Source organism: Grammomys surdaster, unplaced genomic scaffold, assembly GCF_004785775.1.
Source record: "Grammomys surdaster isolate TR1022 unplaced genomic scaffold, NIH_TR_1.0 184, whole genome shotgun sequence".
NCBI classification, from domain to species: Eukaryota; Metazoa; Chordata; class Mammalia; order Rodentia; family Muridae; genus Grammomys; species Grammomys surdaster.
In genome coordinates this window covers 4,985,758-4,995,921 of record NW_021604629.1, presented here as the reverse complement: position 1 = coordinate 4,995,921, position 10,164 = coordinate 4,985,758, and positions in this window count along the sequence as shown.

Genomic DNA, 10,164 nt, shown 5'->3' with positions numbered 1-10,164 from the left:
ACAGGACAGGAGCAGACCGACTCTGTGTCTGCTCCAGCCCAGAGAACCAGGCAGGGGCAGAAGGGCGAAATAAAAGTTTTTAAAGAAGGTGCCTATTCAGTGCTAGTGAGATGATTCAGTGTTTAAATGTTTGTGGTACAAATATAATAACCCGATTTTGGTTCCTCAGAACCTACATAAAAGCCAGGTGGGTTTTGGCCTTCAAAAGGAAGACCAGGGATCTCCACAGTAAGCTGGCTAATGAGAATAGCTGTACAGGTGAGCTCTGTCTTGTTTAAGAGACTCAGCCTGGATGGATCAGATAGAGGAGCAATCTAGGAGGATTCCAGACATCGTCCTTGGGCTTTCATGTGCACACACACATGCATGCACATCCACACACATGTGTGTTCACACATATGCAAAATAGATATACACATAATGCAACACACACACACACACACACACACACAAACATGCACACACATTGGAAAAGAAAAAACAAACACTCTTTTAACCTTGTCTGAGGATACTGTGTTCTTTTCTTCAGCATCCTATGCCTTCGTACTCCAATATGTGCTGTATAGATTTTGTCTGATTTCCTGTTGCTAGCCTGTATTCCTTTTCTAGTGTAAGTTTTGCAGGGACCAAGGCCACACCTCTCTCATTTATCAGTTATATCCCAAGTGAATATCGCATTGTATTGCATGCAACAGATATTAGTGTTTATTGAATGAAGAGCAAATGGCAATGTAACTGATGTGGGAAAATTCATGGTCATCACAGAAGGATTTCCCTGGGATGGAAGGCTAGAAAGATCTCAATATAACCAGATAAACCTGGATGTGGTAAATGTTTGTTACTGTTCCTCCCGGAAGGCTTGTAAGGGTCTAGGAAAAACAGAGATGTAGAGACAAATGTATGATCCCTTTAGCTCTAGCATTGTCCAGGGAAGGCAGAGTTTCAGACCAATTAACACTTTTGTCTGGAAATAGCTCCAACTTTGATTTATCAATGATGCCCTGGGAGTTTGGTTATCAGGAATCAGAGCTCTTGAATTTGATCAAGTCTGAGAGTGCTGACAGATCCAATCAGCTGGAGTTCTGCTGTGTGTTAGTCTCTTACTGAGATCAGCCTGGTGACTGACCGAGGCTCTGCTTGTCTCTGACCCAGCCTCACAGTACCTTCACTCCCTGTGATGGCTAATCTTCATTATCAGCTTGTCTGCATTCGGAATTAACTAAAATACAGGCTTCAAGTCACTCCACTCAGGATTTTCTTGATCACCTAACTTAAAGCAGGACAACTCACCCTAAATGTGGTACCTTTTGATGGCAGCTGCTTTGTTCCTGCTTGTCCTCACCCTAGCTGGCAGGTTCAACTTACTCTGTTCAGTCTGGCATTCCTACACTGATAGTAGGAGCAAATTCTTCATGGTTCCAATGTAGACTGTAGATCACTGGCTCTCCAGGGACCCTGCAGGCCTTTAGTACAAATTGAGACTGCTGAGACACCTAGCCTTGTGGACTGGACAACTACAGAATTCTTGGTTTCTCCTCTGGGAGACAGCTATTGTTGGACTACCTACATGGCATCTCATAAACTACTTTAACAAATCCCTCTCATTCATACGTATACATACCCTATTATAATTTACTAGAACACATATAGGTATGTTATATATTTTGTATTATTTCTGTTCCTTTAGAGAACCCTGAGTAATACACTCATGTTAGGTTCTGGTTTTGTCCTTCTTTCATCAGTTTCTGCCCTTGGCCTTTCCTTCTTTCAGCTCAACTTCTACCACCTCCCTACTTCCTATGCATGCTCTGATATAATAAGCTCAGGGAACAGATTTCAATCCTAAGAATTTGAAATTCAGGTTATATCTTCATACCAATTGATTGACATTAAGCTTTGCCACCATAAAGGATATCTGACTCCCCTACTGGTGGGCTATGATATCAGTCTAAAGCCCAGCTCTGTTAGGGTAGATATCCAGGAAACTAAACAGGAAGGAAACAAAATTCCTGAACCGGTGAAGTAAGACTTAGGACATACTTCTAGAAGAATACTGGGTTCTAGAGAAGGGGAACAGATAAATGTGTAAGTTAAGGATCCTCTTGTAAGAGAGAATTTCTAAATGTGGAAACTTTTCCTCTTAGACCCAGAGCAGACTAGTTCCTTTTTCATGTTCTGGAAAACATTGAGACAGCTACTCTTGGACTCGGTATTAAGCTCCTGGTCTTGGTGCAGATGTTATTTTGAGAGCCCAGAGACTATTTTAGCATGTCCTCCTCAGTTCTGATAACTCATGGCTTGTGAGAACAAGACTGTGTAGCTGATGACCACAGCCTGCTCTCTCAAGTCTAGTCTCAGATGTGCTATTATCTGTGACACTTGTCTGTACTATAAACAATGCACAGAATTTTTATAGGTTATCCTGACATAAAGCCCACTTCTCCCATATTTCAAAATAATAGAACACTACTGGTAACAACAACAGTATCATTCTAGATTGCCCAGGATAGGTGAGATCACAAAGAGATGGGTACAAATTCTGGCTTGTATATCTCTCTAAGCATCAGTTTTCTCTTAGTCGAGTAAACCTGCAAGGTCATGGTGATGATTCAATAATGGAATGCAAAGCGAACTTCACACTCAATAAACATTCCTCCCTCTCAAGTGTGTTGACTAGTTATAATGACATCTGGGAAGGATGCAAGTCTGGAAGTGTCGCTTTAATGATGTAACGTCAGGAAGTGGGTGGCATGGATATTTTAGTCCCGGTGTCTCCAAGTGCTCCTGATATTATAGTACGGGGGTGGCTTCCTGCTCTGCCTGTGAGTAACACAGCTGTGCATCACCACTCTGATCCAGTGTGATGAGCATCGCAGCCCCTTTCTCTCACTTAGACTAGCAACACCCCATTCAAAACGACCATGGAGAAGAGAATCCTTGATTGAGTTCTGCTCAGTTCTATTAAATATTTCTTGAACCTACTTCTTCATTTCTGGTCCTTCCTTTTTTCCCTGTCCCTTCACCACTGTCACAGTTTAGAAACTCATCATTGCCTACACATGTCACTGCCCCAGCCTCCTGGCAGGTCCCTCTACTGCCAGGCTCTTCCTCTCCAATCTGTCCTTTGTACACAATCTTTCAGAAATGTGTGCATGATGCAGCAGTCCCCTTTCCTAGAAACCCACCAGTGGCAGTGTGCTTCGATCATGGTGGTTCTCAGTCTCTGGGGTTACATCCATTGCTTTGTCACATCAGTGCTGAGGCAGAGTCAGCCATCCATTAAACAAATATTTGTGGAACATCTACTCTGTCAGTTACTAGTGAGTGTTTGGGGCATAACGGGTAAATGTCTCCATGTTGTCAGAGACTTGTTAGTAACAAGGGTGAGAGCTCTCAGAATTGCACATAATTTATTTGACTATTATGGCAGATGCATTTTATTTCCGTAATAACATTACCCTAAATCACTTGCATGGTGATGTGCTTTGTGGTGGGGAATGGAGGGGAATTTATGGCTGGCAATAAGGGAGTGTGTAGAAATCTGAGCATGCCTTTGGCAGAGAGAATATGGGCACTGTCATAGTTTATCTGAAGGAGGAAATCAAATACTGCCATTTGTCTACAATATACCAGTGAAAATTGTGTGTGTGCACGTGCACGTGTGTGTGCCTGCATGCATGTGCATACGTGTGTGCATTTGTGTGAGTGTGTTTGTGTGTAGTTGTTGTGCATGCACATGTGTACACATGCACATATGGGTCAACCACCTGTGTTGTTTCCCAGGCTAGCACCTTCCTTCTTCCCTCCCTCCCTCCCTCCCTCCCTCCCTCCCTCCCTCCCTCCTTCCTTCCTTCCTTCCTTCCTTCCTTCCTTCCTTCCTTCCTTCCTTCCTTCCTCCCTTTCTCTGTCTCCTCCTCCCTCCCCTCTTCTCTATTTCTTTTTTTTTCTTTTTAGGTAGCGTCTCCCTCCCTGACCTATAGGCTAGGCTGGCTGACCAGCAAGCGGCAGGAATCTGTCTGCCTCCATCTCCCCAATTCTGAAGTTGATTCTGAGGGACCAACTTTAAATTTCCATGTTTGTAAGGCAAGCATGTTGCTGATGGAGCAACCCCGCAACCCTGAGTACATGTCCCTCCAATCTCTTTACCTGGTCTCTCTGCCCCTGCAGCTCTTTCTTGACTCTATCTTCCTTGTACCATGTATTAACTGATCTCTACTCCTCCAAGGAATTTGCTTGGGATTTTCCTTTCCCAACAACAGAAGCATTTTGATTGAAGATGACTGCAAAACATAAACCCAAGGCCAGAAGTCCCATCCCTATGGGAGAAGATCTAACTTAATCTTGTACAGTGAAAATCAGGAATGACAGGGGAATTTGATGAGTCTATGAGGATGATGCTACTAGATTACATTTCTAGTACTTTATAGAGTTGTTTCTTAGAAGTTGATGAAAATAGACATAGCTATAATCACAATCATGGGGGTGTGTTCATATTAATAGTTGTTATTCGATCAAAAATACCTATGGATGTATTGTAGGGAAATAGTTATGGAAGGTGAAGTGTAAAACGTGATGTAGTAATCCACTTTATACTATACTCATGTGAGAAGAGAATGGATGGAAAGGTACTGTGGAAAGTTCTGTGCCACAAGACCCCAGAAAAGCATAGTTTCCTGCATGAAATATTAGTGACTTGTCCATCACAATGTGAACATAAGCTGGACTGATGTTTATAGCCTTCCCTCAGTGCCACATGCCTGATCGTCTCTCTCAGCACACACATCCCACAGTTCTTCACTTGCTAGTGTGAGGACTTATCCATGCATGACATCAAAGGCAATGCCTTTGATCAATCAAAGGCAGCGGCTCAAAAAGGGAAAAGTGAGACATCACAGAAGCTGATGCTTTATCTGCATGACTATAGAAGAATTTTAATCCAGCAACATGGGTGCTCTGGCAAGGAATCATATTCAAAGATATGGTTCAGACAGAGTGCAGACATGCCCTGGATTGCAGTATGATCTGGCTGAAATACAGACATGCTTTTAATATATACCTTTAATCCCTAACAATGAAGGTAAGGTTAGTTTGTAGAGGGAAGCAGCCATCTTTAAAAGTGAAGTCTAATGGAGGGGCAGACAAAGTGATGAATCACAGAAAAATTTGACAGAATGAGTCAGAGACAGAATACACCCAACTTACAGGAGAATAGCAAAGGGAGAGAGGTAGTATGAGAAAAAAAGTGTGTGGTGCGATGGATCATGTGTGTGTGTGGCAGATTTTCTGTGGCAATTTTATGGAGACAGGTTACAGAGAGAACAAGCTAGACATAGATAAAGACAGAACTAGCCTGAGAAAGAGAAGGAGCCGGAAGATTAGAACAAATTGCCAAAGTTAGTGTGAGGCCAGGCAGAGTAATTCAGTCAGAAGCCAGAAAAAGCCAAATAGAATCAGTCAGCTCAAACCTATCTATTCTTAGGTTTTTGAAAGTTTTAGCAGTGTCAGGTATGGCTTGCATCTGAGTGGGCCTTAAATCCAACTTTTAAAAATTGGTTGGTTACTTCCATAACCTGTGTGCCACTATTGTAGTAATATATCTTGCAGGCAGTTTGCTGTTGTAGGTCACAGGGTTTGTAGCTGAGCCATATTGTTTATTACTTTTCTCCTCCAGTATTGCGCACAGTACCTTCCAGTATGATGAATGTTAGTCAGTAGGGATGAAGCTTCTAGTTAGATACTGCCTTGACCTCACGATGTTAACTTGACATAAATGTTGTCTTCAACAATAAGGGTTATATTAGGTTCTGAGAGCAGCTAATAACTTTGGCATTAGCCTGTGATGTCTGAGGGTGGGGTTCCATAGGATCCTTTGGCCAACAAATCAACAAGATGCAATCCATTCCTTGAACTAACCGGAGGTTTTACTTGGTGGCTTAAGATGTCTATTTGGGGCATTATCTTCCTATCATTTGATGACTTTATTTAGATTCAAATGTGTACATATTTTAGGACACTTTCACAGTAGTGAGTTTCTGTATAGTTTCTCAAATAACCTGTAGTGTTATTTGAAAATACTATACTCCCTCTCTACATTCCCTCTTTACCCTTCTTGCCTACTCCCTCAGGGTAATGCTTCATACAAAGAATTAGAACATGTTCCTTCAGTTTATATTTTGCAGAATACTTTGAGGAGTATTGGCATTAATTCTTCATTGAAGGTTTGATAGAATTTTTCACTGACTCTGGACCTGTACTGTTTTTGATTGGGAAATTTACAACTACTGTTTTTGTCTTACTAGGGGTTATGTGTCTGTTCAATTTCTTAATTTATATTGATTTAACTTTGGTAGGATATATACACACACATATATGAATATATATTAATCCATTTTTTTAGGTTTTCCAATTTTGTGGAGTACAAATTTTAAAGTAAGTCCTTATCAATCTCTGAACTTCCTTGGTGTCTTATGTAATGTTCTCCCTTTCACCTGTAATTTAATTAATTTGGGTCTTTCCTCTCCATCTTTTGGTTATGTTGCCTAAATGTTTGTCAATGTTTGGTTTTTAAAACCAACCCTTTGTTTCATTGATTTGTTGTTTTTATTTCACTTACTTCAGCCTACATGTTATTTCTTCTTATCTATTTTTGTGTGTTACTTCTTCTTCTTGTTCTAGAACTTTCAGTTCTGTCATTAAGTTACTAATGTGAGATCACTTCAGTCTTTGTTTATTTTGCTTTTTATGTAGGTACTTGGTGCCATGAACTTTCCTCCCAGAACCGCCCTCATTGCATCCCATAGATTAGGTATGCTTGTGTTTTCATTCTCATTCAATTCTAAAATGTTTTTAATTTCATTCTTGATTCCTGTCTTGACCACATCTTCATTCAGTAGTGAGTTGTTCAGTTTCCATAAGCTTGTATACTTTCTGCTGTTTTTGCTGTTATTGATATACAGCTTTAATACAGGGTGGTCAGAAAGGATGCAGACTCTTATTTCATCTTTCTTGTATCTGTTGTGACTTGCTTTGTGTCCTAATATGTGGTTAATTTTGGGGAAAATTCTGTGAGCTGCTGAGAAGGTACACTTGTGTTAGGGTGGAATGTTCTGTAGATGTCTACAAGGTCCATTTGACTTATGTTGTTATTCAGCTACAGTATTTTTCTGTTTAGTTTTTGTCTTGATTACCTGTTTGCCAATGATAGTGGGGGTACTGAAATCACCATTATCATTGTGTGAGGGTCAGTATGTTATTTTAGTTGTAGTAGTGTATCTTTTATGAACTTGGGTGCCCTTGTGTTTGGTGCATAAATGTTTAGAATTGGAATATACTCTCGGTGAATTTTTCCCTTAATAAGTATGTAGTGTCCTTCTCCATCTCTTCTGACTAATTTTGTCTTGAAGTCTATTTTGTCAAATATGAAATTTGTTACACCTGCTTGCTTCTTGGATATTTTTACTTGTAATAGTTTTTCCCATCCTTTTACTGTGAAGTAGTGTCTATCCTTGATTGGAAGGTTTGTTTCTTGGATGTATCAAAAAGATGGTTCTAGTCCAATCTGTTAGTCTTTCTTTTTATTTAGGAATTGAGACCGTTAATATTGAAAGTTATTAAGGAGTAATGTTGGTTGAGTTCTACTCTTTTGTTGTGGTGGCATAGCTGTCCTCCCTTTTGATTTACTACTCTTGGATTATTTATTCCATGTGTCCTCTTGTCTTTGTGGGGTGAATGCTCTGGTCTTTGGTTGCTGTTGTCCACTTTAGATTTTAGGTAGGCTAAAATCTAAATTTTGGTAGAGAGTGCTTCTGCAATTAGGTGGGTGCCACAGACAAATGGAGATGAGCTAGGAGAAAAGGCTGAGTCTCAGCCCAGGACGGCCACTGGGAGTCCCTAGTAGAAAATGTTTCCATGGGTCAGTGGCTGACACTAAATGAAGATGTTCTAGAAGGAGGGACTGAGAGGGTCCACAGAAAGGAGCTTGGGAGACCCTGGGTCTGAAGGAAAAGGTGGAGTTCTCCAGGAATGAAAGAGGAGTGGGAGGAGAAGCTCCTGCAGGCACGCCGCAGCAGGACTAAGAGTCAGTACGGAAAGGCAGAGGCTGATCTTCAATAAGTTTTTATAGAAACACGTGAGAGGAAAATTCCAAGTTAGCATAGACATTCCTGGACAGGAGCCAGTGGTGTGTGTTTGGATGGAGTATCTCTGATGATGTTTTTCCAAGAACATTAAAAATGGTGATCAATTGATGTGCCAGCATCGGGAGATACTCAAGGGAACCTCCATCTTCTCAGAGGGCTAGGGGAGGTGGGGGTAAAGATTGTTGAAGTGGGTGACCAGGAGGAGGGACAGTGAGCAGGATGTAAAGTGAATAAGTAAAAATAAAGTGAAAAAATGGTGGTTGAGAGTTCATCAGGACACAATCCTCTCAGAGTTGAATGAGAACTGAAAGATACCATAGAATATGTCTAAGTGGAAGCAGAAAACAGAAGAACATGAAGCTCCAGGCAGTCAGTGAGGAAAAACAGAGGAAATTGGCCAAGAGCTCGAAGCCTGTGCTTTTGAGGTAACTTTGACGGATTGTGTTGGAAGGTTATTAAAAACATGACACTTTAGGAAGGTAGCCCCATCCCTGACTGTGTAGCCATAAACAAGACTCAGCAAGTTCTCTCTAGAAACGCGGCTGCAGATAATTTTGGAGCTTATTGTTGTGTGGTCTCTCTCTGATCAGAAAGGGAATGCAGTGACGGGCCATTCTGGGGTGACCCTCGCTCTGTAATTAACCCTCATCATTAGTGGCTCACTTGCTCCTGATGGGCAGTACACACATGTTTGTGGTTATGTAACTGCCAAGCAGGGCTGGGCGAGCCATTTGTTGGCATTCTAATGGTGTCCAATCAGAGAGAAATGAATTGCAGCAAGAAGAGTCATGAGCAGAGGAGTACCCTGGCAGCCATCCACAGGCTCCTCCCTGTCAGCTGCGAAGCCTGGCAATCCCTGTTGAAGCAAAACTCTGTGGTAGACAGCTCCTACTTGAGGAACGCTGAGGCAGACGGGAAGGGGTTGGACACAGGGAAAGAGCACTTAAGTGAGAGAGAGGAGGGGGAATTCCAGACCTTCCTTTTCTTATGAACTTTCATTTTTCTCTCTTTTCTGTTTTACTTCTTCTGATCCCCAAGAGCTTCCAATGCTACCTCTGCCTTTGTGCTAATCAGGGTTCTCTAAAGAGAGAGATAAGCAGGAGTTGGGAAAGTGTGTGTGTGTGTGCGTGTGTGCGTGTGTGCGTGTGTGCGTGTGTGCGTGTGTGCGTGCGTGTGTGTGTGTGTGTGTGTGTGTTCATGTGTGTGTCCGTGTCCATATAGAAACGAATGACACAAGATATACAGAGATACATATGCACATTATATGTGCACACACACACACATTCTATAGACTGTTCATAGATCTAGATAGATTTGGCTTATTATGATGTATTAGTGAAGAAACCCTGCAGTCTGCTGTCTGAGAGCCTGGATATCTGAAGATCCAGGAAAGCGGTGCTGTAAAGAGCTTAGAAAAGGAACTGAGGCTAAGAGAGTGTGCAGATCCTAACCCTAGTGTTCGGGCAAAGAGTAGATTCACTTTCCTTTCCCTTTTTTGTGGGGGAGGGGCTTACTGCACTGGAAGATGTCTATTCATATTGAGGAGGGCCAGCTGCTTGCCCAGTCTACCAATATAGATGCTGCTGTCTTCCAGGAGCACGTCTGGCTGTATAGGCATCCTATAGGCAATTTGGTATAATGTACTCACCACCATAGTAGTGATGTGAACTGAGGAAAGCAAGGAGAGGGCAGGGCAGGAGACACAGAGGAAGTGAGCTGAAAGTAGAGGTTAGCAGTGATACAGATAAAAAGAAAACAGTTTCATTGAGAGTTTACTGTCCATCTGCTTGGGTTACTGCTTGGGTTTGCTGCTCCTAGTGTGGCAGCTGAACCATTGCTGGTGTCAGACCCTAGACTGCATGTTCAGTGGATGCTGCTCTGGGCATCTTAGCAACAAGAACTCCAGTGCTGACTGATGGCAGGCATGGGAACTCCAGAGCCGTAAGAGTGCACTACCGTCTATGAGGGAAATTAGAAGGAATAAAAATGTCATAGAACGAGATTGGCTCTCTATAGAAATGCCCCA